Raw genomic sequence first — 27,945 nt, forward strand, 5'->3', positions numbered from 1 at the left:
CTCTTGTGGTTTCCTTTATTAGAAAAACATACTGATCTGTACTATCGAGCTAAATGGCAATACTACAGGTCATAAAAAAGATTCAGTATTTTGAACTTTTGCACTATTCACACTCCCAGAGTCATTCTGGGCGAGAATCAATTTCAATTATGCTTTCACTGCTTACATTGCGGAGGTGAGCTGGGCCGCTGCAGGCACAGAGTGGGAGCAGAGAGAGCTCAGGGCGCCGGCAGTGCCCCTCCATGATCCCCCCCCCACCCCGCCACCCCGCTCAGCTCCGCCCCGGAGCTTCCTCCATGCAGGTTTGTTTCTCCATCCACAGGTTCACAGTCGTACTTTATGGGACCAGAATTCAGTGCTCCAAATCCAGGCAGCCTTTCTAATAAACAGGGTCCGCTTAGGAATCCCGGCACGTGGGCAGTAACCGAAAGCTAGGCTTATACCTCAGATTAGCAGCAGAGTGTTGGGTGTGGCAAAGTTTAATTAAATAACAAAACGTAGAATCTCGATCTCAGAAGGGGTAAAATCAGTTGAAGCCCAGCTTATTTGCTCTGCTTTTGACCTGGACTCATCCTGTCTTATTTTGTGCTGGGGAAGGACCACTGACCCAGGCGTGCTAACAGCTCGCTTAGCCTTTCATCTCCCCGTGTCTAGTCTACGTAAGACCAGGGGCCCAGCGAACACAGGGCTCCCCAGACTATGTCTCTCCTTCCTCACTTTGCTAGGGATAGAGGCCTGGTCCTCTTCTAAGATAAGTTTCCATTTCCAATATCTTTAAATCATAATATACTTGCAACAAAATTCAGACCCCTTTCCCTGGCCCATGGCCTGCACTGCCCTTCCCAAGCCCAACTCAGCTTCCTCCTTCACCCACAGGGCTTCTCTTGGTTTCCCCACTATATCTGGCTATTTCCCCCTCGGTGCCTTTGCACAAGCTCTTTGTTCTCCCCAAAACATCTTTTCCCCATACTCTACAAGACTCCCTCCTTCCTTCTTAGAACATCAAGTCCTGACCACCTTTCTTAGCCAACACAGGCCTCTCAAGCACCCTGTTCTCCATCGCAGCTGCTTGCCTGCCTCCTTTGTACCACCTAATTCCATTCTAATATTTGGGGCATCTGTTTGCAAACCAAAGCCCTCTGCAGGATCCATGCTTTTAGGAAGACATCATGAGACTTTAAATCACACTATTTATTTTCCTGTCTTTTCTGCCTACACAGCATGGGCAGCAGGGGGTCTGAGACAATGCTGAAAAAGTAGCTAGCCGGTGCTCTCAGGAGGGCAGAGCTGGTGCATTGACCACTAACAGAGCTGGGGTCATGCATCTTCTAGAGAAGGGGAGGAGCCTGAGGAGCCTGTGGTCTGCACCCCACGAGGGCAGGGGCAGGGTTCCCCCACAACACAATGCCTGTTCTGCTCCAGTTCAGGGACAGACCCGAAGCTGCAAATTCCATGCCACAGACAGAGCTGTGGTCATTTTATTCTGAATACCTTAGTGTTACCAAGCACCTGCCATGGACATAAAAAACATTTCATCAAATACTCATAAGCTTCCTATGATTTGAGCAATATAATTTCCTGGCAGGAACTCAGAGATAAACTCTGTTTGTAGGTAACCAGAAGTTTACTTGCTGTGGTGAGCTGTTTGGTAAAGGCAGGTAAATGTCAGGGGTCAGCTTTCAGAAAAAAGCATTCTCATTTGGTGTCATTGGTCTGATTCCACTTTTCTAGACAGTTATTAGACAGCAGCAAAATGTCACAAGAAGGTGATTATAATCCCCCCCAACACAGCCCAAGTGTCCTCTATTCCCTTGCCTGCTTATCACTTCCAGAAGGTATATTTCATAGTTATTTGATAACTCGATTACTCTCTGCCTCCTCAAACAGAGTACAAACTTCTTGGGGCCAGAGATCTGACTGTCTTTATCATTGTGGTTCCCAGCACCTTGAGCAGTGCCCGGCTCCTAGAGGTACTCCATTCCATCTGCTGAATGAATAAATGATGCATGAACGCATTAAAATGGAAGAATGCTATTTTGATGGAATGAGTGGGTATCAAGAGTTTTCTTCCTGCTAACCCAATATAAGATTAGTAATTAGGACACAATTGTTAAATAATGATGACCAGGATCTGGCTTAGTTTCCCTCTCTGGAAATTATCTGATCTGCTAGGAGATCATTCCTACCAAACCCTGCATGTTTTCTACAGGCGTGGGAGTTGCATTGAATCTCTACGATCATTTGCAGAGTTGTGGCTCTGTGGTGCAGAGAACTGGTGCCTGCTCCCCAAGCATGCCGCAGCCCCTCCACTGGATTCCAAGCCAGGATCCCTGCACACCCACAAAAGGTCAGACAGGTGGCCCAGGGCCAGTTCTGTGTATCAACCATGTGTTCTAAATTGTACTCTGTTGTCCACAGCCCCGAGAGATCCCGTTCACCCAGCCGTGGTCTGCAATCTTGATTCTGGTTCTTACTAAAAGATGCTCCTGACAACCATTTGTCAGTTCTGCCTCAGTCTTTTAGGAAATGTGCAAAACCAAACATCATATATCTTCAAAGCTCTGGAGCCTTAAACAATGAAGATAAGCAGTTCTCTCTCGTTTCATTCTTTCTCTTAACTGAATTAATTTGTATACTCATTTTCATTTGATATGACGACTGTGAAAATTTCAAGTCTAACTATCTACAGCCTTCCTTAACGGCATAATGTTTTGGATTTTTCAGAGTGGAAAAAAATTGGGCATAAAAAATATTTATTGTATAAAAAAATTGGCTTGTCCTACTACAGCATCCGTGTTCTGTGCCCATTCTAATTTTTTCTCCTTTTTTTCCCTATCTTTTGGCAATATCAGTGTCATCTCTTTGGTAAATTTAAAGCCACCATTTAATTTCCAATAGAAAAAAAAGTTACACCTAAGGTAATCTCCATCCTCAAATATACTTATCAGAATGAACTTGCCGACAAGTCAAAATTATACTCAATAGAAAAGATTAGCACAGAATACTTCCTTATCGTTCATTTTCCTAGGTTCCTAATTTAACAATTCTAGTAATTTTAATTTATCACGAAAACCCTCAGTATGGACTCAGCATGGGGTTTAGTATAAACCAAACCTGAACATTCAAGTTAAAATTCCTTTGAGAGCCTGTGTTCTCTGGATTGATTGTCCGTGTTGGTCAAGTAAGTTGGGTAAATATGGTCATGCTCAAACCCTCTGGAGAAAGAGTGAGTCTTTAATCCAGGACCCTCTGCCCAGTCCCACATATTTTTGTCTCTGTTTCTCTCTTAAGCTCTTACTTTCTCATGTGTGAATTAAACTGTATGCGTCCAGGGCAGAGGGGACAAGAGGAAAAGGAGAACATAGAAATATAGCCTAGAGGAGCTGCTTGTTCTCTGTGTGTACGTGGGGTTGGGGGAGAGGAGGGTAGAAGAAATTCCATCCCCTTAAAGGTTGGGATTTTTTCCTAATCATTTAACTTTGGAAAGAGAATTGACCCGATACTAAAAGGCAAAGTCCTTTCAAAATGTTTGTGTTTCACATGTCTTCCTGATTATCTAGTTATATGAGCAGTAAATGGTTATCTGGAGTTACATGGAGTATGTGGTTGTGCTGAGGGGTATGGGTGATCAGAATTGGCCGCCCCAAAATGTGTCTCTTTGGCTTGATTATTTTTAAGGACAAAAGACTCTGAAAGAAACTTTGACCTTCCCTCTAACTGCCTGGAAGAATTCAAGGTAGAAGGCCTGTCCTGGGACAGGCCATAACCATACATAACTGTGGGTATTGGTAAAATGGGAGGGTCCTTGCTGAGCCCATTTTTATCAAAGTTCTGTTTCTTGTGCCACATCGGCCATAGATGACCCAGCAAACACTTGTTTATCAAACATTTGTTTTTCCTTCTCCATCTAAATTGCCTTCCCCTCCTTTGAAATTGCAAACCACTACCCTCAAGATCCTCCTTTGTCTTTAACTGAAGATGGCATTTAAGGTGGTGGCTTCAGCCATTTTGGTGAGTTGCTTAGTTTTACTGGGTCTCTCCCAAGTATACATGTTGTTAAACTTTGTTTGATTTTCCTCCTCTTATTCTGTCTCATGTCAGTTTAATTCGTAGACCAGCCAGAAGGACCCAGAGGGTAGAGGAATTGTCTTTGTCCCCTACAGGGATACAGGGGAGAGGAGAGAAAGAACAATCCTGGTGACTCAAACCCTGCAGTAGATGTGGTGGGAAGGGGCAGCAGTGGGGTGGCAACGTGCAGGAACACGCCAACATGTTTCAAAGTTGAATGGATGCAGCAGCACCCATGCCTGTGGCCATCTCGATGAGGAGTCCTTGGGGTGAACACATTCTGTAATGCTCATTTAGCTTTCTAGCATTCCAATGCCCAAAGGCTCTGGTTGTTCTGACAGAAGCAAGACTTCCTTCCAAAAAAACAAATCATTGATTTTACAAATTCCATCTGGTGTCTTTCGGGGCAGGAAGTCAAGAGCCAGTCGTGTCGGGGGGTGGTCAGGCTGCAGAGCGGGCGGCCCTGCAGAGCGGACACCAGCCTCTCCAGTGCTGGGAGAGGCCTCTAGGTGGCGCAGGTGAGTCTGCAGTGAGGGAAAGCCCCTCGGCAAGGGCTGAGTTTCCAAAGTGCAGACAGGACGGGAACAGTGGAGGAGGAGTCCCGAGAAGCCCCGTGGAACAGAAGGAAAGAGGGGCTGACGGCAGAGAGGTGCCTCGCCCCCCGCAGCTCTGCCGGCCTCCAGCGACGTTGAGCACCTGCTTCTGAGAGCAGTGCCGGGCCGCCAGCTGAGAACCCTGGTGGCCCAAAACGGGACGGTGCCTGGCTTTCTTCAGGGACCATCTTCTGCTTGGATTAGAAACTGCCCCTCCAGGTAAGCCTTCGTCCTTCTCTGGTGGTTTTCTAAACTCTTTGGCTGTGGATGAGACTGAGGTGTCATAGACTGAGAAATAGCCTGAGTGCATTTTTGAGATGCGTGTCATTTTTGGGTTGCGTTTGAACAAGCTTTCCCGATTATTGTATGTTGGCGCTACTAGTTCTAAGACCTGAGATTGTTCCTTTGTTTTCAGGAAAACATCAGAAACCCCATTTTGCTACTGGTTGCACATTTGGTTAGTGAGCCAAACGCTGTGTGTGCTTAACGGGCTTTAAGAATTTGGCAACAGAGACAGCCGGTGTCTCCAGAGAGCGTGAAAGTGTTTGTCAGGTTTACCCCCGAGCCTGGCTCCCGGGAAGGCAGCAGCAGCTGGGACTCTAGCTGGCCTCCGCGCCTGCGTCCCGCCCCCGGTTCCCCCAGTGCCCTATCAGACCTTCCAGGTGCAGGTTTTTTTTTTTTGTTTTTTTTTTTTGAGGAAGATTAGCCCTGAGCTAACATCTGCCGCCAACCCTCCTCTTTTTTTCTGCTGGGGAAGACTGGTCCTGAGCTAACATCCATGCCTATCTTCCTCCACTTTATCTGTGGGATGCCTGCCACAGCATGGCTTGACAAGCGGCACGTAGGTCCACACCCGGGATCCGAACCGGCGAGCCCCAGGCTGCCAAAGCGGAATGTGGGAACTTAACCACTGTGCCGGCCCCCAGGTACAGTTTTGAGTCAAGTCTGAGACCCAATGTCTGGTCCTTGTGTTTTGGGGTGGGAGGATGGGGGAGTGAGGGGTGGGTATGTATTTCTGACGATTGAGGCTTTCGTTTCCAGCCAAGGGGTTCCTCTCAATGCTCTAACAGATCTTGGAGTGGTCTGGCTCCTGCACGGGAGCAGGCCCTGAATCCCCAGCATCCTGCAGCAATTGCTTTTGCACCACAGAGGCTAGGGGTGCTAGGGTGGGGAGGAAGGGGGCAGCTGGGTGGGGAGGATGGCAGGTGAGGCTCCAAGAGGGACAGGTAAAGCCATAAAGGGTCGGGAGTGAAGTGATAGGTTAGCAGGGTGGAAGCGTTTGACAGTCAGGGGCGTTTGACAGAGTTAGTGGGACACAGGGCTATGAGATGATGGGAACGAGGAACGGAGAGAGGAAGAGGACAAATGAAGGCCAGGCCGCTGCCCCCTGCTCTCCAGCTGACCGCCGCTCTGTGGGTTTTTTGAGACACCCTACCCAAGAGTGAACTGCAGCTAATTCAAAATATTGAAGAGGTGAAAAGCCATAACGGACTGACGGATAAAAGGAATTAGTTCAAATAACTAAGAGAATATCATTGCCTGCTTTGATGCTCTGAGATTTCTAAGTCATAGTCACTTAAAACCTTTAAAGTTACGTTTTGAGAGAGTCCCCCAAAAAGAGAGTTTTCATCACAGTTGGGAAGGAGCATGTGTCCTGATGACTGCCTGTGTGTGCCCTTCGTCACTGGAGGAGAGGACGGGGCCCCTTGGCGCTCAGCTCTTCCCATCCTTAAGTGAGCCAGCTAGGCTGCGTGTACTGTGGGAATAGTAATTTGTGACAGCACGTTTGGAGGGTAATCCTGGAAGCACACGTCTTTGGGAGGAAAAAGTAAATAAAATTTCCCTGAAATGTTTGATGTCCACAGTCTGGCAGCTACCCCGTCTGTAAAAGTGAACAGAATTGTAATTTTGTTTTGAAGCTCAGAAGGGTCAGGGGCTCGCCCTTCTCTCTTCAGCATCATTGTGTCCTTGTAGCTAGCACAGCACCTGCCACAGGTAGCAGCTCAGTGTTTGCGGGGAAAGTGAAGACAGACCTGGCCTTAGCCCCATTTCACGGGGCGCAAACGGAGCTGACCCTTTTAAGCGGAGAGCATCTTCTCATCAAAGTTCCTTAGGTCCCAAAGGACCACAGATAGAAGCCAGGTCACCTGAGTCTCCTTCCTGGGCCCAGGTGAGTGAGTTTTGTGGTTTCCAAAAAATGGAATTCATTCTCAAGGAAATGCCCAGGAACCCTGCTTCAAAGACTCAAGCAAATCTGAAATTCAAACACCGTAGATGTAAACAGGATGGCATTTTGGAAGCCAGCCCGCTGATTAAACGGCTCAGCCCCTCAGGCCGGTTTCTCTCCCCAGCCTGCTCTGTGTCCTGCCTGCACACCTCTTAGCAGCTTTCCTCCCGGCCCTTGTTTCCTCAATTATCCCAGATGACACCTGCCCGCTTGTTTCTTTGATGCTGTTTGAGGCTCTGCCTAGGTAATTCCACCTACCAAGAGCATCATTAATTAACTTACATTATGCTCACTTAGCACATTAGATCAATTAGGAAACAAAGGCCGGGTTCTGCTTCCGTGAGTGCCCGTCACAGCCATGCTGCTGTCCTCCTTGAACTCCGTGTGTGGGCAGGACTTTTATTCAGCCTCCGATTATCGTTTTCCTAAAAAATAAAGCAAGGAAAGGTAAAGTGATGTCCAGTCATTTAACCTCTGCCCTACTTTCTCCACCACTTTACAAAGCATTTTCGTGCATATCTTCCCTATTTTCCAAATAAAGAACTTGAGACTTAGAAAGGTTAAGTGACTCGTCCAAAGCTACATAGCTAATGATGATTACGATACTGGCAGTAGCTGACGTAGGTCGCCCACCTAGAATGCCAGGCATCGTGCCGTGTCACTTGTAACTAGGAGGGATGAACCTCTGTCCCCACCTCTGAGACTGGTACATGGGCCTCTGTGAGGACAAGCGGAGAAGGTGCAATGACAACCATCAGGTAAAAATAAGTGTACAGTGAGTAAACACTCCCCTTTGTATACCTTAGCCTCCCAGGGTAGGGTCAACCCCAACACCACACTATTTATTGGCCCCCTGTCCTAATTTTTCATCACTCTCTGTCCTAAGGGAGTCACAGAGCATTGCCAAGGGTGGTTACCTCTATACAATCGAAGCTAAGGAAGAAGCTTTGCCCTGGGTCTTGGCAGAGGGTGGGCCATTCATTACATGGCATAGAAGGGGATCCTACAATCTGAGGGGTCCTTAGTCCCAGCGTCTTCCCTAGCACATAGTGGGCACCTAGTGAAAATATGTCCAATGAATGAATGAATGAATGAATGGAATCCTTCATGTCAAAGAAAGGTCACAGGTTGTTCTAATCACACAGTTGGGGGCAAGGGGCTGCCGAAGCATCAAAGAACCCTAAGTCAACAAGCAAACCAATTGCAGTGAGCAAAGCTACCCTCTCTAGGAGCAGAGACGCATGTTATTTCTTAAAGGCTGCATGGCAGACACACTGTGTGGCTACAAGGTGGAACAGACACAAGCTGGAGAATCTGGAGGTCCTGCTTCCTCTGCCCGGGCCCGCCTTCTTAGGCACCTGGAGGTCTGTACATGTAGTTACACATGCAACTAACCAGGAGGCCTTTGTTTTCCATTCCGACAAATCAGATCACTGGAAAATAATGAGCAGTAATGAGACTTGCACAGGGGGACACACTTGCCTCGATGCCGCAGTTGTGCCCCCAGTGAGCTCAGGTCATCTCATGTCACTTCATAAGCCAGCAAATCAGACTGTGCCCACCCATGGCAGGAAATTCCCTTGGCTTGTGAGTCTTGATGGAATCAGCAAGCAGAGCAGTAACAGCCATAATCGTGTTATCACTTCTAACAGTGGCAAGGCCCAGGGTGCATGGAAGCCCAGCTTAGCTGTGGTATTTCTAGATCCCTTAGGATTGGTGCTGTTAAATGATACCATTCAGTGGCTAGATACAAGCAACTAAAAGGTGAGCCCAAATACTGAAATAAGATATTAGTCTCCTGAAAATAATAGGGAGATAATTCTGCCAACACTTTAATCCTGATACAAAGTACTTTCTTAGGATATGAAGAAAGACATGCTAAACTAGACCACAAATGAAAAATGAGAGGTCATAGTTTTGACAACCATCATACCATTACCAAATCTTTTCTCTTAAAATTCCAATGTTGCCGTATTTCCAATTCCGTATTTCCTAACCTTCATGCACAGGAGAGAGAGGAAGGTAGGATTCACATTGGTTTTAATATACATTCATTCATTGAACATCTTTCCTGAGCTTCTGCTCCATGGCAGGCACTGTCCTGGGCTGTGGTGATGCCAAGGTACCATGGATGATGGGAGAAAATGCCTCTGCTTCATGGAGCTAGCATTCTAGTGTAGGACAGAAGCCCTAATACACAGATATGAAGGTAACTTCAAATAAATCCACTGCCATGAAGAAACAAATATGCTGGGTAAGCAGAGAAAGTGCTTGGCGTGAGAATGAGGGGGCTTTATGAGTAGATGGTGTCTGAGCGAAAACCTGAATGAAGTGAGGGAGTGAGCCAAGCAGAGGCCCCAGGGTGGGGATGAACCTGAGCCGTCCCAGCCCCAGCGAGAAGGCGGGATGGCTGTGGCAGAGGGAGGATGAAAGAGGAGAACCAGGAGCTTGGGCATGCCGGCTGGAGGCCGTCGTGAGGAGTCTGGGCTGTCACTGAGGGGGTGGGAAGGCCAATAAAAGTATAGCACATTAACTGAAGGCTGAAGTTCAGCCACAGTTGTTCACGCCTGTGTTGTTCTGGGACCATCAGTGCCCACGGCACACCAGCTGTTATATTTTGAAACCCACCTCCACCTGCTGTGAGTCCTCCAGGGAGCCTCTTCCTGAGAGGGCTGATGTGGCTAGTGTGCGGGGCAGGAGAGGCAGGTGCACGAGGAGTGGGCAGGACAGAGGGACAATCCCTTTCAACCTAACTTCTGTTCTCTCTGCAATTCATAAATGAGAAAGGGGTCCTTTCGGAGAACAGTTTTAAAGACCTGAAACACATGCTTAAATTTTTTTAAATCTCAACTAGAAACAAGATACTTAACATTGTTCTAGAGTGAAGAATGGTCCTCTGCTCCTTTGCAGCCTTCCCCAGTACTGCCGCAGTCAGCCCAGAGCACCTAGCCAGCTCCGCTCGCTCCCCAGTTCTCACTCTGAGAGGGAGAAGCACTTACCCTGTTAGGAGAGAGATGGAGCGGGGCGGACAGAGGAGCACTGAGGGGAGCGCAGCCCAGCACCCTGACCCTTCCTTCCACCAAGAAGCCTCCTATTCCAGTGTGCTGTTGGGGAACTAATTCAGAGAGCACTTTCACACCCAGTTTGGCATGCCAGAGCTGTTCCTGTCCATTGCACACAGCCCTTGTAGAGTTAGAGAGAACCTGGCTGCTCTGCCCAGCACCGTGTGGCCCACCAGCGCCGGGCCAGTTCAGTTTCCTTCCAAGTAATAGGACCACGGAGATCAATTGTCTGGGAAGACAGCCTGGAGAGGGACTCTGTGTCTGGGAAGCCCAGCGTGGTGAGAGCATGTGGACGGGTCATGAGGGAGGAGCTGGAGCATGGGCTCGTTGGCTTGGCATCTGGCCAGGCTCCTGACACTGTTCAGACCACGGAGGATGGTCCAATGGGATGCAAATGTCTATTGGTTTGGCTGATTTTGTTTACCTGCTAGATATGGTTTTATGGTTTAATATTTTGATTGAGGCTCTGTGTTCTTGCATAACAAACATTACCTCTGGCCCAGAAAACTTCTAATCCTTAAAAATGTTGAAATGCACTGCACTTTCTTAAAGAAACCTCAGAGGACTTTTAAGGTTCATTTTCTTCAAGATTTAGTCCTCAATAATGGCTCAAAATGGCTGTTCCTAAAACTTCCTATCCATCAGGAAGAAAATCAATCAGAATGAGCCCTTGGGGATGTGGCTATTTAGATGCTCCCTCCTCTGCAGAAAGCCAGCATGTCCCAGAAGTGTGACCGGGAGGGGCCGGTGGCCGCTGGGCAGAGGGGCATCGTTCAATTGGCGGAGTGTGGTTTTCTGCTGATGGGCAATAAAATTTACAAAAGTATCATTTCAGTTCAGCAGAACCCCTTTTAAATTTTAGCTTATTCTTGGAGAGATTTGGAGAGTGAGACCCATGCCTCAGGTATGTGAACACACAGCCAACGTCCGATCCGTCAGGGTAGCCCCCGGCCTATAGCCACTGTGGTCTCAGCAAACGTCTTGGCACCCTCTGACACCCACTTGAGCAATTTTGCCCCTCACTTTATGGATAGAAGAAACCAAGGCAGGGACATCCCAGTGACTTGGGACACTTGGTTTTGAGTCAGCTCTAAAAACCAAGAGTCCAAATTTTCTCCAAAATTGCTGCCAGTTGGTTTCCAACTTGAGGTTTCCACAAGAAAATCATTATCCAAACAGACCACACACAGCTCTCTGCCTGACCTTCTGCAACTGGCAGACATGTGAGAGGGAAAGGCACTCAACGATATTACCCTGATGATTATCTCAGTGGTTGCTTTGAAGGCAAATATTTATTTTGTGAAGATTGCAAAACTAAGAACAGTAGAATGTCGAGCTCCTCCTTATGTTTACAGAATAAACAGAATTGAGACACTGGCAAATTCAGTGTCCCTTGTTCTCTAAGACACTGGCTGTTTGCCTCCTGCGGCATCAGTCAAATAAAAGGAGGGCCTCTGGACATGCAGGCCTCAGTCGGGCTGAGCATCCTTCCTCCTGCCCGCTGGTTCCAGTCAGGAGGCCGGAGGATGCGAGCTCCTTGAGTGTGGCTGTCCAGTGGGATTGGGGGCTGTCCTTCCTGTTTACACTGGTGCCTGAACAAGAACGCTTCACCAGGGCCTCCCTGGAGGTTTTCTCTGTTGAGTTAGAAAGGCCACTGATTTGCCATGGGATACCATGCCCCGAATCTTGCTCACATTTTTGTACGAAGATCTAAAAGAATAGGAGACATGATTCCTGCTCTGATGGCCTTACTAGCATTAAGGAAGAAATAGGACAAATAGCCACATGTTCACACACAAACAAAAAGACAAATTCATATAAGAAATAGCAATAACAGCATTGACCACATTGCACGGTGTTGTAATTAGTCTGTTCAGTGTCTGTGTCCTCCATGCACTGAACTGTTCTCTCTTCGAGGACAGAGGGCGTGTCTACAGATGGAGCGCTGCTCTGCTCCAGCACCTAGCGCATGCCTGGCACACAGTAGGTTCTCAATGAATGTTTATATAAGCCAGCCTTTTTGGGACACTTGTGTTCTCATTTCATTCCCTCTGCACAACAATCCTGTAAAATAGAGAGTTTCACCACTGTTTCACAAATGTCAATTAAGGCTGGGAGAGGGCGGTCGGTAACTTGACCCATAGCTCTCTCCTGGTAAGTGGCAGGATTTCAACTCAGGTTCGTGGACTTCAACTCAGTGTCTTTTCCGTGGGCTCCTTCAGAGCTCAGATCTGGGAGGAGCTGGGCTGTTGCAAGTTAGATTGAAGTTTCCCTGTATGTCATAACCACTTCAGGGGTGGGGACACTTTCTACCTAGACAGATGTCTAAAACCCTAGGCATCTCTGAGCTCCCCAGACCGTTTAGCAGACACCCCCTGCTCGCTGGGCCGCAGAGCCTGCCCAGGTGTTGTTTGGGGAGCAGGATTCTGGGAACTAGAGCAGAAAACAGAACCTCTCTTTCCATTCCCCCATGGCCAACAGCAGACCCAGGCAGCCACTCTCCTCACAACGGCAGGGTCAGAATTGCATCCAAGACAAGCCAGATCTGCTTCAACTCCAGAAGCGTTTCTTCTCTGACGTAAGGCTGGACGTGTCCTGTGGGGTTGGACCAGAGTGGGTGTATCCACAGGAGGTGGACACACCTGCAGGAGGCAGCAAGGCTCAGGAAAGGATGCTGAGGCCAGGGCATGGTGGAAGGGTGGGCAGGAGCACAGTCCCCAGCACCCCGTGGACATGTGCTGGTTGGGGGCACTCTGGATAATCGTTGTTGGGTGGTGTCTCTCAGTTTCTTGAGAAAGGATAATAGGACTCACTGTGTGGGATCGTTGTGTGGATTTAAGTGAGATGAGGCAGGCAGAGCACTTAGAACAGGACAGGGAGACGCTGTAGTCCTGTCAATGCTCTGCGTGCACTCATGGGCTGAATTTAATATGACAGCTAAACCTTGCCTCGTCAGTCATTCACTTGGGTTTCCTGAAGGTCAAGTCCATCTGGGGTATCCATCTTTCCCTGGGGCAACCTATCACTTTGGCCAGGATCCAGAACACCACTGGGACCCTGCAATTAAGGGGCAGCTACACCAAGGAGGACAAGGCAGGGTCTACGATTTCCATGGAGCATCATGTCTGGGCGGCCACATGGGCCATCCTGCCGCTCATCACACAAGCCACAAGGTGCTGCATCTGCTGTTCCTTCTGCCCCAAAATACTCTTTCCCAGGGTCTCTGTGCGTTTTGTTCATTCTCTTCATGTCTCTGCTAACAAGTCACCTTATCACAGAAATCCTCCTGCCCCACTCTGAATAAAATAGCAGCTCCCACCCCAACACCACACAAGCAGTGGTCACTAGGTGGCTTGTTATAGGCACAATGTAACATAAATATCGTCATGTGCACGTGAGCCTACAACTTGGTGAGTAATCCATAAATCTTTGTTTAAAAATATAGATCACTGCTGAGACCAGAGGCAGGCATGCCAGCCAGAGCTGGGGAAGGGAATTTCCTCCCAGCCCTTGAGAGCCTCACAAGGCGAGTTTCGCTCTCCTGTCTCCCACCGGGGCTTCAGGACGTGACTCTCAGGAGCCGTCCTGGAATTCTTTCATCACAGACCTGTCTGGAATCGGTGAAGCCAATAGGGAAGAGGATGAAATGAGCTGAGGTTAAACAACAACTAGAAGACGTTACATAGTTGGGTTTCAGGTTAAGAACACAGAGAGTGCAGTGACCTGTCCCCCACCCCCACCCCACCCCCAGGAGCCTCACAGTGGCTGAGGTTACGAAGTGCAAGTGCACACCTTATCACGCATACGCGCAGCAAGCGAGGGGGTGCGTTCCCTTGGCTCTCCCACAGTCCCGCCCCACCTGCCCCAGCCCCCAAATGCCCACTGGGCTGCTCTGTCTCCCACGTGCTGCCCCTCAGAACTTGGGCGCATCAGGAAACACAGTTCATGTTAGATGGTCAAAATGAAGCAGCTTTATTCAAGGGACCAGTAATTCCAGAGGTGAAAGCAGGGCAAAGGGAATCCAGCTTCGCCTTCCCAAACATGCCTTAGTGGCTTTCCGCTTGTTGACTCCCGCTACCCAAAATTTGCAGGAGTCCTCCTCTGAGTCGTCAGTTCTTGCTGTCTGTATTCTTCACAATACCTAACCCTGGGTGGGGAGGAGGCAGGCCGTGCTTTTCTTCCCCACAACCCTGCCTCGGAGCAGCCTTGCTCAGCATCCTCAAGCTCCCTACTGCCATCTTAACATCACCCCAGTTCATGGGGTTTCCTACCCTTCCCTTCACTCGTTCCTCGCTCATCGTGTTTTAGGTGAACAGCTCCTCTCCCCGCCCCAGAATTCCTGGGGTGAGGAGCAGTTTTATAAACGCTGCTCCCTGCCCCCACCCCAGCTGCTGTGGGGTGCCGTGTGGTGTGTGTGTGTGTGCGGGTGAAATGTAATAACCAAAATTTCTCGGGATGAGGCTGGGACCAGGCTGGGCAAGTGGGAGAAGTGAAGGGCAGCGGGCAGCCTAGAGTGGGCCCAGCAAAGGAGGACGTTGGAGGAGGTGGACATTCACCAAAGGGAGGTGGCAGATCTGGCCCTCAACTTGCCCAGCTGGGTGATACCTTCACTGCCTGGGTGTCTGGGTCTAAGCTGCAGATGCTCCTTAACCAACATCGGCTAAGGTCTGTTCCTTAGGCCTGAGTTACGTACTTTGAGGCATGACGGAGAAGTGCAGTGGGAAGGAGGGAACAACTTTGGCATCACTGGATGGGTCAGCACCTAGGAGTTTTAGGTGAATCTCATTTTCTAAAACATTGAACATTTTTGAAGCTGGCACTTCTCTGCTTACTAAGTAGACACCTGAGCCCTCACTGGAAACCGAATGCCTGTTCCTTATGCACCCCTGCCCCTTGCTGGAAACTCTTGAGCTTTAATGGTTTCCTTTTGGAAAGCTTTCAAACTATACTCATTTGAGTTTACATTATCTGCCTCTTTCTGCTCTGTGTGTGGATTATTCTCCTGTTGGGTTTAATTTAACCAGATTTGCAGCTGTGCTAACAAATTCATTGATACTCCCCTGCTTTCAGAATGGATTTTTCTGAGTCTTTTCTCTGGCTTTACTGAGACTGTCTCCATACTGAAATGCTCCCAGGTGGGGCACAGTCTGTGTGGTGCTCCCAGTGCTTCAGCACCCATTTCTTTTGACCTCACTTCACTACATCTCAGACTCTAACAAGTTTCCTCTAATATTGTAAGAGTCAAAATTACTGATTTATAAAAATCCCTGTTAAAAACAAACAGGTCAACAGCAACAAAAATTCTTCTCCTAGTGCTGTCAACCTCAGCATCTGTTAGAAGGATCTGTGTGTCCCATAAACATGAAGATCCTTGGAGGCCTCATCTTTAGAAATACATTGCAAAACCCTGAGTCTTTTAAAAAATGTTACAAACATGCAGACTAGCAAAGATAGCCAGAACCTGCCAAGTTCAATCTTTTTGTGATTTTTTTTTTAAATGAGCTTGTTGTGTTTAATTTAGACTGAAGAAGAGACCTGGCCGCCTAATAAGCTGGTGATTATTGCGGGGAGGGGGAGACCACAGAGAGTAATGGGGTGTTCCAGACCTGGGGGGTGTGTTTTACCCCTTCAGACACTACTCCTGTACCCTGCCTGGATTCTTTTGTACTTCAAAGACCAACAATGGGTTTCTAAAAGATATGGCTTTTTCAGTGATAACAGTAGCCAGCAGGCCTTACCCCGGTACATGGCACATGCAGCCCAGCCATGGTGCCTCTCTGCTTGCCTTCTTGCCCTGGGCACTTCCCTGTGTGGATGTGCTTGATCAGGAAAAGGAAGAATGACTTTGTACTGCAGCCCAGTCCTTTCGGAGAATGAAGTCAGTTGGAGTTCCTCTATTAGAAACGGGCTTCTTGAGGGGTCGTATCTACTTCCATAGAGGCCATGAGTGCCATCTATAGATAAGAATAAACACATGCCATTTGATTCTTTAGTTCATCGTATAGTGTGATGCCTTGCATTTAATAAGGACTTAAAAGTGATTAGTATCTTTGTATGAGTGAGAGATTGAGCAAAAAGAGAAAACCAATGATGGTTTTCCCCTCTCAGACCCAGAAAAGCCCTCCCGGCCTTTCACAAATGCTGAAGCCCATTGCTGCTGTCAGCTCTGAATTCTCATATTAATTGGAGAAAGTCTTCCAGGCTTTTTCAGTGATTAAAACAACGAAGGCTCTTTCAATGAGAAGGTAAATGTTTGTCTTAAAGTTGAGGAAGCAGGCGTTGGGAGAGAGGACTTTCTGATGCGCCAGGTCCTTCATAATACCTGGAATCATTTTTCTATTTAAAGAATACTCAAAAAGGGCAAGTTCTTCGAGGAGTCAAAGCCCCCAGACCCCTGAGGCAGGCTGCAGGGTCGACACTGATGAGCATGGAGGCAGACCTCTTGGCCAGGGGTCCAGGACACTTGAGTTCACCTTGGCTTGATCCGTTCTGGAAAAATCCAAGGGCGGGCCAATGGTGGGCTACCAGCATCATCAGCATGCCATTGTCGACGTACTGTCACAGCAGTTACCTTCATAAATGTGAGCGCATTTTTCTTGCACCGAGACATAGCAGGTATTCAGGGCACCCTCAGATATCTCTTCACCTTACCCCACATCTGGATACAGGTGTCCAATGCCACCTTCAAATAAAAGGGACCAGAGCTCCTTGGAGAAGTAGCTCATCCTGGGGCTGGGGAGGGAAAATACAAGGCGAGCCTGGGCATCTTATGGTGCCAGAGAGTAAGGAAGTGCTCAAAACAATGGGGGCGTGTCAAGGGGACACAAGACTCAACTGAAAGAGCTCCCAATCACCATACATATACATACATAAAGCAGCAATGGATTATAATCCAAAACTTAAAATAAATATCCATAGACGTAAATGATTGATTGAATGAATGGAGCAGAAGAGACAAATCTCTCATACAGAAGAATTTGAAATAACTATGTAGATACTCCCCTCTCAAGGAGGTAAAGCATCACTCCCCACCCCTTGAGTGTGGCTGCTCAGAGGGACTTCCTTCAGAAGAGACAGTGTGGAATGGGAAAAAAATAACTTTCGAGTGGAAAAGCCTGGCAGGCGCTGCCTCAGCCAGGTGATCGAGGTCAGTATCTACAGTGATAAGTCATGTTGATGGCATGTCCCCTTGATGCGCTGTGATGAAAAGGGCACTTCACCTCTGTGGTCTTCCTCCCCACACCTGTGACCCAGTCTAATCGTGAGAAAGATGTCCAACAAACCCCACTTGAGGGACATTCCACAAGATGCCCGGCCATCACTCCTCGAAACTGTCCAGGTCATCAAAAACTAGGAGCGTCTGAGAAACTCACAGCCAAGAGGAGCCTGAGGAGACATGACGGGGAAAGGTGATGGGACGTGTCCTCCTGGGGGGCATCCCGAGACAGAAAAGGACCTCAGGCAAAAGCTAAAGACACCGAGTAGAGGATGGACTGTGTGTTAATAATGATGTACCAATATTGGTCCATCAGATGTGACAATGTATCATATGATTGTTAAGATAACAAAAGGGAAAACTAGGTGTGAGGTGTACAGGAACTCTCTGTACTATATTTGCAACTTTTCTAGAAATCTAGAACTTTTCTAAAGGAAAGGTTTATTTTAAGAAAAATCCCTCGTTTAGACTCAGTTACTTCCTCTTTGCTCCACCACCTGCAGATCAGCTCCACCCTGCAGCTAAATCTGTCTTCCCTGCTGGCTCCTGGACCATGTTCAGAGGTGGGAGAACCTAGAAGTCAGGATGGGCCCTGGAGCCAGACCACCTGCTTCCAAACCGGGTCTCCCCCTCGAAAGCTCAGTGAGCCTTGGCAAGCCCCCTACTCAGTGCCTCAGTCTTCTCCTCTGTAAAGTGGGGATAATAATACCCTCCTTCGTGAGAACTGCATGTTTAACACATGCATGGAGAGTGCTTAGGACAGCGTGTAGCATGCGCTCTGTGTCTGTCACTCTAGTACTTTTTCGTCGCATGGCTACTGATGGTCCCAAGAGTTGCTTGTTACCTTTCAGGTTAGGAATAGGGAGGAAGTCCTGTCACCATGCACTCCTGCTCCCTGGTGTCATCTAAAATTCTGGGCCTCTGACCAAGGAAGCAGGGCCACCTTACCCACAAAAGAAAGAGCTCCTTAGCGATGAAAACGTCTCCTTCTTGTCAACCCTTCCTCTGTAGATCAGGTTGGGTGAGGCCCTTCCTTGCAGGACAGTGCAGCGGCATCCGAGAGCTACCCTGTCTTACTACGGGCAGCTAAGGGCGGCTGTGGCTTTTCTAACTTGTGCAGGAGCAATTTCATGAGACATGCTCCCGTTGTCTAATCTGTCCCCAGGTCAGCCAGCTGATTCTTCCCTGCCCAGCACTTCAGGGCCACTCTCTCAGACATCACCTGCTTATGGGTTGGCCAGGCGGACAGTGCCAGGCCTTCTCTTGCTGAACCAATCAGTTCCTGTCCCCCAGGCCACTCCCTCCAGCCACCACTGGGCTCTAACCAGGGACATTTCTGCCAGGGGCTTTTCCATGCTCCTCAGTTCCCAGACCACAACTTCATTCCACCCAGCTCTCTCCCAGGCCTGTTGGTTCTGGCCACCCTCTGCCTGCCTGAGATCTGTCGCCCTGCTTGTGGGCTGGGGTGGGGGTGGGGTGAGCTGTGCCTACAAGTCCACCCACCATCTCCACTCACCCTTGCAGCCATCCTCTCAACCAACATTTATGAGCACCTGCTGTATGTGGGGCCCAGGCTGGGGCCTCCAGGACAAATAAGACACAGGTCCTGTCCTCCGTGTCCTGGGCTTTTCCATTTCTCCCCTGACCCACTCTCCAGCCCTCTCTGCTCTGTGGCGGGGAGACTGCCCTGTGTGGGCTGCACCAACAGGCTCCTTTGCCCTCTGGCCTCCAGTTGGATTTGGCCAGTAGAAGGCCTGGTTGGGAGGCAGAGGGCAAAAGGAGGCTAGCGGCAGGCAGGGTGTTTACTCCCACTTGCTCCCTGTTCCTCTCTGCCTAAGGCCTATCGCTGGCACTTCTCCCTTCAGGCTCAGAGAAGGTAAAGGTCCCTGCAGTGCTGGCCCCAGGACACTGCACCATCTCTTGCAGCCCAGTGCATATAGGCAGTGTCCTTGCACGTGGGGCCGGCTCAGAGGAAAAGCAAATTCAGTGATGGGCGTTGGTCCTGCAGGCCGGGTGTAAAGACGATGCTCATAGAGGAAAGCTGCAGAATGGCTGCCTGGATGGTCAGAGGACGACTGACTTACTGCCTCTGAGTCCTTCTAAATCTCCACCAGAATCCTACAAGCTCAGAAAGGCTGAAGCCCACTGTGCAAACTGCGAGTGTTCAGTGTGTGCTGGTGAGGCACCTCGGGGAGTGCAAAGAGCTAGGGTTCCATCTGTGCCACCTACTAGCCGTGTTAAGTTCCTTCTCCCCTCTGAGTCTCAGTTTCTTTATGTGTAAAATGGGAACAATGTCTACTTTTCGTAATGTAAGTATTTAAATAATGCTTGTAGAGAAGGTAGCTCAGTGTCTAACACATAATCCATGATGAATATGTGCTACCTTTTACTTTTATTCCTGTTTGAAAAAATGAGTGGACAGGAAGGTCTTCTGTCTCCTAGAGGTGGAATGTTGAGCCTTTTGTGAACAAAGATGAAGATTATAGCTCCGTATTTAGTTGATAATGGATAAGAACTTTGTGCTGACGATGTCCCATGGACCTGATCTTGAACCTCAGGAAAAGTCGTTGAGTTATTTACACAAAACCAAAGGCCAGCAGGACATCTAAAGGAGCACAGTGTCAAAGGTCTTTGAGAGTTCTGATATGTTTTTTTACCACCAGATGGAAGCCACGCTTATGGCTCCAAGCCAGACAACTTCCAGTGTCTGGAGTCAGCGTGGAGCTGTGCGCAAGCTCCGGGCACCATGTACAGCCCTGGGCTCCCAGACAGGCTCTCCGGAAAGTACGTTCCTCGTTCTCCTCCCCCAGAGGCAGCTGGCACCTTGGCAGGTGGAGGGAGAAAGGCACAGTGAGTTCTGGGGGCCGCTGCTTGCAGGCTGGGACTGTTCCAGCACGAAGCCGAGAGGCAGGGGCGTCTGCTCACCGCCAGGGCTCAGGCCCAACACATCCTCGGGCACTTGAAAACTCTGCTGTGCCAAGCCCAGACCCCTGGGTCTGCCTAGAAGTTGAGTTGCTACAGGACAGAGCTGGATGGCTGCTGTTCTCTCAGTACCACGCTCCCGCCCTGGCCAGCCCCCGAGGAACCATCCAGCTTCTAATGGCCTGTTTTCACAAAAGGCAGGGAAGTGGCATTTTAAACAGCTGGTGGAGCACCCTCATGGGAAACGCTTTGAACTGGGGACACAGGTTGCTGTGTTCTATGCATGCCCAGCTCAGAAAACTCTAGAAGAAAATTCAAGAAGGCAAAGGGGAGAATGTGGCTAGCCAGGGTGAGGGGGGTAGAGCACAGATGGAGCAGAGGCGCAGGCAGAGCATCCCTGGCAGGAGGGAGCCTGGCCTGAGCCCACGTTTTCTCACCGAGTCTTGTATCTGTTTTCTGGGCCATTGGCCATTCTTTGGTCGTTGACAAATCACGGGGTCTCGTTTGTTTGTGATTTTCAAAATAGCTGGACAAGTTCTCACTCAGTGCATTCACAGCCACAGCTGAAAGACAAGTGGAGTAGGGGAAAATCCATCAGCCTTGTTCAGACTCTGGTTTTGCCAGCACTTGCCACACAGGGACAGACATCCTGTTTCAGCACCAAGGTTCCAGTCTTGCTTTTGCTAGGCTGCCTCAGCCTGCCCTGGCCCTGCCCCCAGCACTCCCACAGCCTGGCAAGTTTGGAAAGGGCAGTGGCTGGAATCTTGATCTGGAAGCCAACCAGAGGGCTAGGCAGATAGATGCCTGAGGGGCTGAGAGAAAACAGTGGGGATCACAGCATGACTGCGTGTGCTTGGGCTGGGTGACTGTACTACGCCAGTGCCCTACCTCCCTGTTTTGACTTCGTTCTCATTGTCTGCTTTAAATCCTAAACTTTTAAAATACTGGGGTCAGCATGTGTGCGTAATTTCCATGGAACAGACCTTGGTGCCACATGAATGTCTCACTGGGGTGTGGCTGAAATAGCAGAGGACTCGAAGGTGAAACATGCAGTTATATAACAAATGACCCCCAAACTTACAACTTCAAACAACAGCCTTTACTATCTCACAGAGTTTTTGAGGGTCGGGATCAGGGAGTGGCTCAGCTGGGTGGTCTGGCTCAGGGTCTCATGAGGTCGCAGCCAGCCGGAGCTGCATTGTCTGAAGGCTTGACTGGGGTGGAGGAGCCACATCCAGGAAGCCTCATGCTCATGGCTGTCGGCAGGAGCCTCAGTTCCTCGCCATGCGGGCTGCTCCACCAGCTGCTGCGCGACCCGAGGACAAGGCGGCTGAGCCACCAGAGAGAGCAGGCAGGGGCTGCAGTGCCTTTTATCACCCAGTCTCTCAAGTGGCACAGTCACTTCTGCTCTTTTTCTGCTCGTTAGAAATGAGTCACTAACAAGCCCACACTCACAGGGAGGGGCACTGGGCTCTACCTTTTGAAGGCAGTGTCAGAGAATTTGTGTATACTTTTTAAACCACCACACCTGATGGCTAATGCTAGCTTGTCTTTAGCTTTTACGTGACCTTGGGCAAGTCACTTCATATCTCTAGGCCTCAGTTTTTCCTTCTGTAAAATGAGAGACCTATTCATATGTCCAAGAGCCTCCTCTCAGCCCTCATATCCTATCATTCGTTCACTGTATGCATTTATTTACTAAACATTTACTCAGTTCTTACTTTGTGTCTAGCTCTCACTCTCTTCTGGATTCCTGGCCTCTCACTGGAGTGCCTGGGGAGCTTCTAAAAAATATGGGTACTTGAGACGCACCCACGAAATCCAGCTTTAATTGATCTGGGTGGAGCCCAGGAACTCCACAGTCTTTGAACACTCCCCTAACGATGGCTAATGTGCAGGCAGGATTGAGGACTATTGTTCTAGAGCCATAATCTTGAACTTTGATAAACACATTTAACCTGGGGATCAGGTTAAAAATGCAGATTTTGATACTGTGAGTCTGGAGTGAGGCCCCAGACTTTGCATTTCTGACAAACTCCCAGGTAATGCAATGCATTCCAAAGACTACACTTTGAATAGCAAGCTTTTAGTTGCTGGGAGAAAGGCACAGAAGTACAAAGATAATTCCCGCCCTCAAAGAGCAAAGAATCTAGTTGGAGAGGGAACACATAGCATGAAAATGTAAAAAGCACCCCAAGACCTAAATGCCCAATATGTGGCCCAGGTAACATGCACCAGGAACTGAGTCTAAGGTGGTCAAGAAATCCCAAGAAACCTGCCAACTCCTGCCTGGACTATGACTTCACCACCCTGAGCATCCCTCCCTCCCACTCCTCCATCATCGGCACGGCAGGACGCCGCAGACAGCACAGGTCCGCCTGTGACCTCTGGAAGTCTTTCACAAGCTAGTTTGTTTTACTGAACAGTAGTGATTTCCACAGGGAAAGAAAAGAATTAGAAAATCTATTATTTGTATTTGTTCAGTCTTGTAGGGTATCCTCAAGATGAAACTTTTACTCTTTAGTGAGCCTGCTTTTATTGGTGCCACTAACAAATTAAAGTGTGTTTTCTGAACTTATTTTAATGGTGTGAAATTCTAGGCTTGTGGAATTTCCTTTAATGAAAGCTGCAAGGATCCATCATCCTAGTGTTTCTTCCTTCTCTCTTGTGGTCTCTCTGTCTTCTCTGCTGAGTCCTCTTCCTGTGCCCTGAGTAAGAGAAACTGGAAGAGCCCAGAAGCTCTGCTCTCAGCGGAGGAGGCCCCCTCTGCTCGTGGAGCTGCTCTTCCCTTGGAGATCAGCCCGTGGCTCTATGTGCGGGCTGAGCGCACTCACGCCTGCTGCCCAGCCCCCACCCGGGTCCGGAGGGCCTGTGCAGGTGTCTCCACGTGGTGTCTTGCCCTCTCTTCTACCTCAAGAGACCCAAAATGACATCAGGACCCTCCTCACTTCCTGGCTCAGCTACTGAAACAGACTCTTGGTTGAACTCCTGGCTTCAAGGTTCTCTTCACTCTAACTTTACACACCATTAACAGACTAATATTCCTGAAGTATTTCCTTTGTCCTGTCACTGATTGCAAGCAAGTCCTGGCTCCTCACATCCTGAACAAGTACTTCTCAGATTCTAACGTGTTCCCCTTGGGTCCTGCGAGAATGCAGATTCTGACTCAGTGGGTCTGCAGTGGGGCCCAGGTTCTCTGGCTCTAAGTAGCTCCCGCGATGCCCAGGATGCTGGTGCTGGGTTTGCGCAGCCAGGTTGTGTGGGATGAGCTCCCCACAGCCAACCATCTAAGGTTCACTTCCCTTCTCCCATATAGAAAGTCTGTAAGGTCTTTGTGACCCGGAGCAAACTCAAGTTTTCCTTGAACCCTTCTGACTGCCCTTCCCTCGCCCTTTGGGTCCCTGCACAACTTTGTTCTGCGCTCTTTCTTGCTCTTAATCACGCACTGCCTGGCACTGTTATTTCCATTTTTTACATGTTTCTGACATCTTTCCAACGACATGGCAAGGCCTCAGGGACTGTGGCTGACTCATCTTTCATTTGTTTTGTATTTCTTTCAGCACTGAGATGGTGCTGTGCATTTATTAGGCACTTAATAAATTTCCTTAAGTGACTCAAGGTAAAATTCCCACACTTAATCAAAAATTAATCTGAGAAATAAAGGGAATGAAGAGCTCAATTGAAACAGAATTACCCTCACTTTATAGCCCTCACTGAATTGTATTGTAGCTGTCTGCTTTTGAGTGGACTTCCCCACTGGACCCTTAGGGCTGACCCATCTGTCGCTGGAGCTGAGCACAGCGCCTGCCCCGTGATCGCTGGACAAATGCATGATCCATGAGTTTGCCAGCTGTTCTTTCCTCACTGGAGATGTAAGCCATCCATCTTCCACCAGCACATCCAGAGTTCTACAAATCAATAGCAGCAAAAACAAGACCAAGGGGAAAATGGGTAAATTCAGCTGAGGTCTTAGAATGACAGAAACTAACCGTATATCTAAGCAGGGCTGGGGTGGGGTCAGGACCACAGGCGAGAGAAGAGCAGAAGGAAAAGAAGGGAATAGTCCAAACCAAGGAGGGCTGTGTGTTCTCTCTGGCCCATCAAACCAGGGGCCTTGTCCCACCAGCTCGTTTCTCAAAGACAGCCCTGTCGCTGCCACGAAGAGGGTCCAGGAAAGCAGTTGTATGTGCTGCACTGGGCCTTGCAGAATCCAGTTGCCAGGGAGCTGCAACCACGACTCTCGTGCAGCCTAGACTGCGTTGCGTGTCAGGGATTTATTTGGCTCAGTAATGAGGGAGCCCTGAGGTGACAAAGCTGCTTCCAGGAGCATCCGAGGAACTGGATATTTAAAGAACATTAGGATAATAAAACAGTTTAAGGTCCTGCAGAGCAATGAAGTCATGGTCTTCGGGTTATCTTTGCTACGTGGCCAGAACCTGCACGCCGACGCATAACCTCACGGGGCCTGGGATTGGCCTTGTAGTACATGACAAAGCCCCACCTAGGAACCTCCCCGGGGAGGTTCAGGCGTCTTGGCAGGCCTAGTGGTCCACAGAGCTCCTGTGCCCCCTTTCCAAGTGTTGGACAGTGTTTGAATCAGGGTCAAGCTGTAGCCCAGGGTGACCCAGAAGGGCACAGGGACAAGCCTTCTGGCACAGGGGCGTGGAAGAAAGTGCCAGCACACTTCCCCTGTGGCGAGGAAGAAAGCGCCACACCCATTCCCAGGAGACTGGACGCACAGGCCTCCCTCAGGGCCGGAGCGCCACCCTGCGGGGCTGCTGGGAGCGCCTCCCCTACATTCCTGCCTGGAGGTGGGCAGGCCCAGGCAGGTGACAGGAAGGCTCTTACTGGACCCTCAGCCACAGCCGCTTTGTGTGGTCCACTCCTTCACAGCTCCTCGCGGTTGTGACCACTGAGAAGAGCCCTCTCCATCACTAACAAAACGCCACAGCCCCGGTTTTCAAAGTTTAAATAGCCAAAAGTATTTTCGCGCCGTTTGTAAGTAAAAGTGCTTATTTCGCCTTAACCTCATGCTTCTACTTTCTGTGTTTGCATTTATTTATAATGTATGTAATATATTAGTATAATAGGGTATCACGTATATGTGATGCTTACTCATTGGTTTTTGACTATTAGGGATTTGCAACCAAAAAAGCTTGGAGACCTTTGCGCAAATTCCTTCCATCTCAGGTGTCAATGTGTATCTGAATCACCTGAGAATCTCATTAAAATGCAGGTTCTGATTCAGTGGGTCTGGGAGGGCAGAGACTCCGCAGTCCTAACAGGCTCCTGGCTGAGGCCGATGTCACTGGTCTGGGGACCACACTGGAGGAGAGGACAGGTTTTGGCTCCCAGTCTGCAGAAAGCTGCTGACCCCACGGCACCCAGACGCCAGGACGTGAGTGAAGTGCTCACCACCCACCCAGGTTCAGGGGGTGGGAGCTGCTGCTGTGGCTGCAGCTGCTCCTAAAACTTCAGTTTCTCTTGCACCTTGGGTTCAGTGTTCTAAAACAAAGCAGGTAGTTAGAGAAGTACCCAGAATATCTTGCTTTAGGGTTACCCACCGTGGGTTAAAGTTCCCCATCTATCACCTGTTAGTTACTATGACCTTAGATACATTGTTTGGCCTCTCTGAGCCTCAGTTTCCTCATCCGTAAAGGCACTTCCCTCATGTTGATCTGTGAAATTCAGATGAGCTAGCACGTGCAGCACTGAGCACAGTGCCTACTGTGCCCAGGGCCGAGGGTTCCCGGGTGCAGCGCCCTGGGCCTGGGTCGGCTGGTCTCATGGTCAGTGCTCACTTGCACGGCTTGTACACTCTCTCCATCCATCCTGTCTCCATCCATTCTCTAGGCACCGGTCCACAAGTGGGAGTGAACACACCGCTCTGTTTTCTGCAACCACAGGCTATTCTCGACAATGTGGCTGCTGGATGCCAGGCTCTCTTTTTCCACAAAGCTGTGTTTGACAGGCCTTAGACTTGGTAATCTCTAGGGTTTTCCACCTTTTGTCTCTGTGAAGTCGCTGCTCTCAGTAACGTTGTTACGTGAAGAGAATTTTATCTTGGTGGGTTCTTACTGTCCTTTTTAAAAATCCACATATGAAACCCTCAAACAAACAGAAATCCACAGTCTAGTTTTACCCAATATATTGTGTTATCAGAAGCTTTGAGGGAAAGAAATTGGTTTATGAAGTAAAATTGATGGAATTAAAGGCTCAAACTCACCTTAAACTTTTTTACAAAGACACATTTTTCCATGCATGGACAGCACCCAGTTCCTTTCAAGTTTCACAGTCACCTTATTTTGGCAGAAAAATCAGGAAGTCACTTGTAGCACACAGGACTGTTATAAGCCTCGTTGATAATAAAAAAGGATGAAAAGACAAGCAAGAACCCCGTAGACACTCATTTGAAAGCCCCGAGAGCAGTGGCCCCCCCTTCCTCCACGCCCCTCTGAGCCTGCAAACCCCAAACCATATTTTCCACAGCACATTCACGCAGCCTCGGGGAGAACACAAAGTATTGAAGTAAAAGAAAATTCTAGCCTTTGATATCCCTACATTTTTTTCTGGTTTTCTTTGTGAAGTATGAACCCACAACTGATTGTCCCAGGGACTTGATCTTGAAAATGCAGGATGGGCTGGCGTCCGGAGGAACCTGGTGAGGGGGGTCCCTCTCTCTGCCCCCCGGTTTGCTGCCCACGTTGCTTCATTTACCACGTTCTCAGAGGTGTTTGTCCTGTTTGGTGGCTTAGGCAAGGGCACACAGCTCCTGCAGTCTGTGCCCTCTGCTCCAAGGAGACCAGGCCTCCCTCTGCTAATACCTTTCAGGGCCGGCTCCTGGACTTACGTGAGCATGGAACCTTGCATGTGGCTCAGAAGAAGGGTAGGCGTGAACCCCTGCGCCCTTCTCCACAGGTAGAGCCAACACAGCTGGGGCTCATTTTCTCAGCAAGCTGTAACAAAATACCGTAGCTGGAGTGTTCCTGAAACAAGATGGGTTCCCTTGCTATGGGAATGAACCAGAGACAGTAAGCGCCATTATGACTGGTGTCCACGTGAAAGACAGCCTCTTCTGAGAGGCTCTTGGCATTGCCTTGAGGAAGGAGCACAATGTATGGCTGAGGTTGCAGGCTTTATGCTCTGGCCCCACATGACCACACAGTGGCCCAGTGAGACATCACATAATGGGACTTCCTGTGAGCCATGAGGAATGTCATCCCAAAGAGGCTCAACCTGAGCTGGGCCTCCTCTGCATTTCCTAAAGTTCTAGAGTGACTAATAACACTCAGCATAGCAAATGCTAAGTCCTTCGCCCTTGATCCAGGTGTTCGTTGTGAAGATGATCAAATACAAAATATCAATAGAAATAACAAAGACAGAACTTCGGCAGCTAATAAAATGCTACATGGACACAGTTTTAATTTCTTGAAATTTAATACATGAAATGGAAGTGAGGGCAAAAAGACCAGGAGGAGAGGATTGCTTCAAAGTTAGTATGATCAAAACACCTTGATGTACTAATGGCATAAACTCCATTAGATTCAAGGTTGCGGTGGGGTCAAATGCTTTAGTTGTGCATATTAAGAGTGTAGTTGGAAAGTGGAAGATGTCACTCACAGATAAGGGAACTGGGCCTGAATTTTATAACCTAATTTAATTAGCACTGATCTGTGGTTGCTAGTACCTGGTTTTTCCAGTTTTCAGGAAATATCTCTTTGCCTGGGGAGGTGATGAAGTGCAGGAGGAAAAGGTGGAGGGAGGGTGAGTGCAGGGAGGGGCTGGGGGAGGTGGGCTGTGAGACATGAAAGGCCCCAATATTGAATTTCCTCTGTGAGGTGATAAAACCTCAGGCCT

The 27,945-nt window shown here is 49.0% G+C and overlaps 1 protein-coding gene across 2 annotated transcripts in view; it reads left to right on the forward strand.

The window, feature by feature from the left end:
- The first annotated feature begins 4,577 nt into the window (after positions 1-4,577).
- Positions 4,578-27,945, forward strand: part of EDAR (ectodysplasin A receptor) — a 97,425-nt gene continuing 74,057 nt past the window's right edge. Inside the window, exon 1 of one of the 2 annotated variants that reach the window (XM_070511488.1) lies at positions 4,578-4,880. The gene's annotated coding sequence lies outside the window, so the exon portion shown is untranslated. The remainder of the gene's footprint in view (positions 4,881-27,945) is intronic. The other variant, XM_070511489.1, reaches the window with a different exon arrangement.

The sequence above is a fragment of the Equus asinus genome, chromosome 6, assembly GCF_041296235.1.
Source record: "Equus asinus isolate D_3611 breed Donkey chromosome 6, EquAss-T2T_v2, whole genome shotgun sequence".
NCBI classification, from domain to species: Eukaryota; Metazoa; Chordata; class Mammalia; order Perissodactyla; family Equidae; genus Equus; species Equus asinus.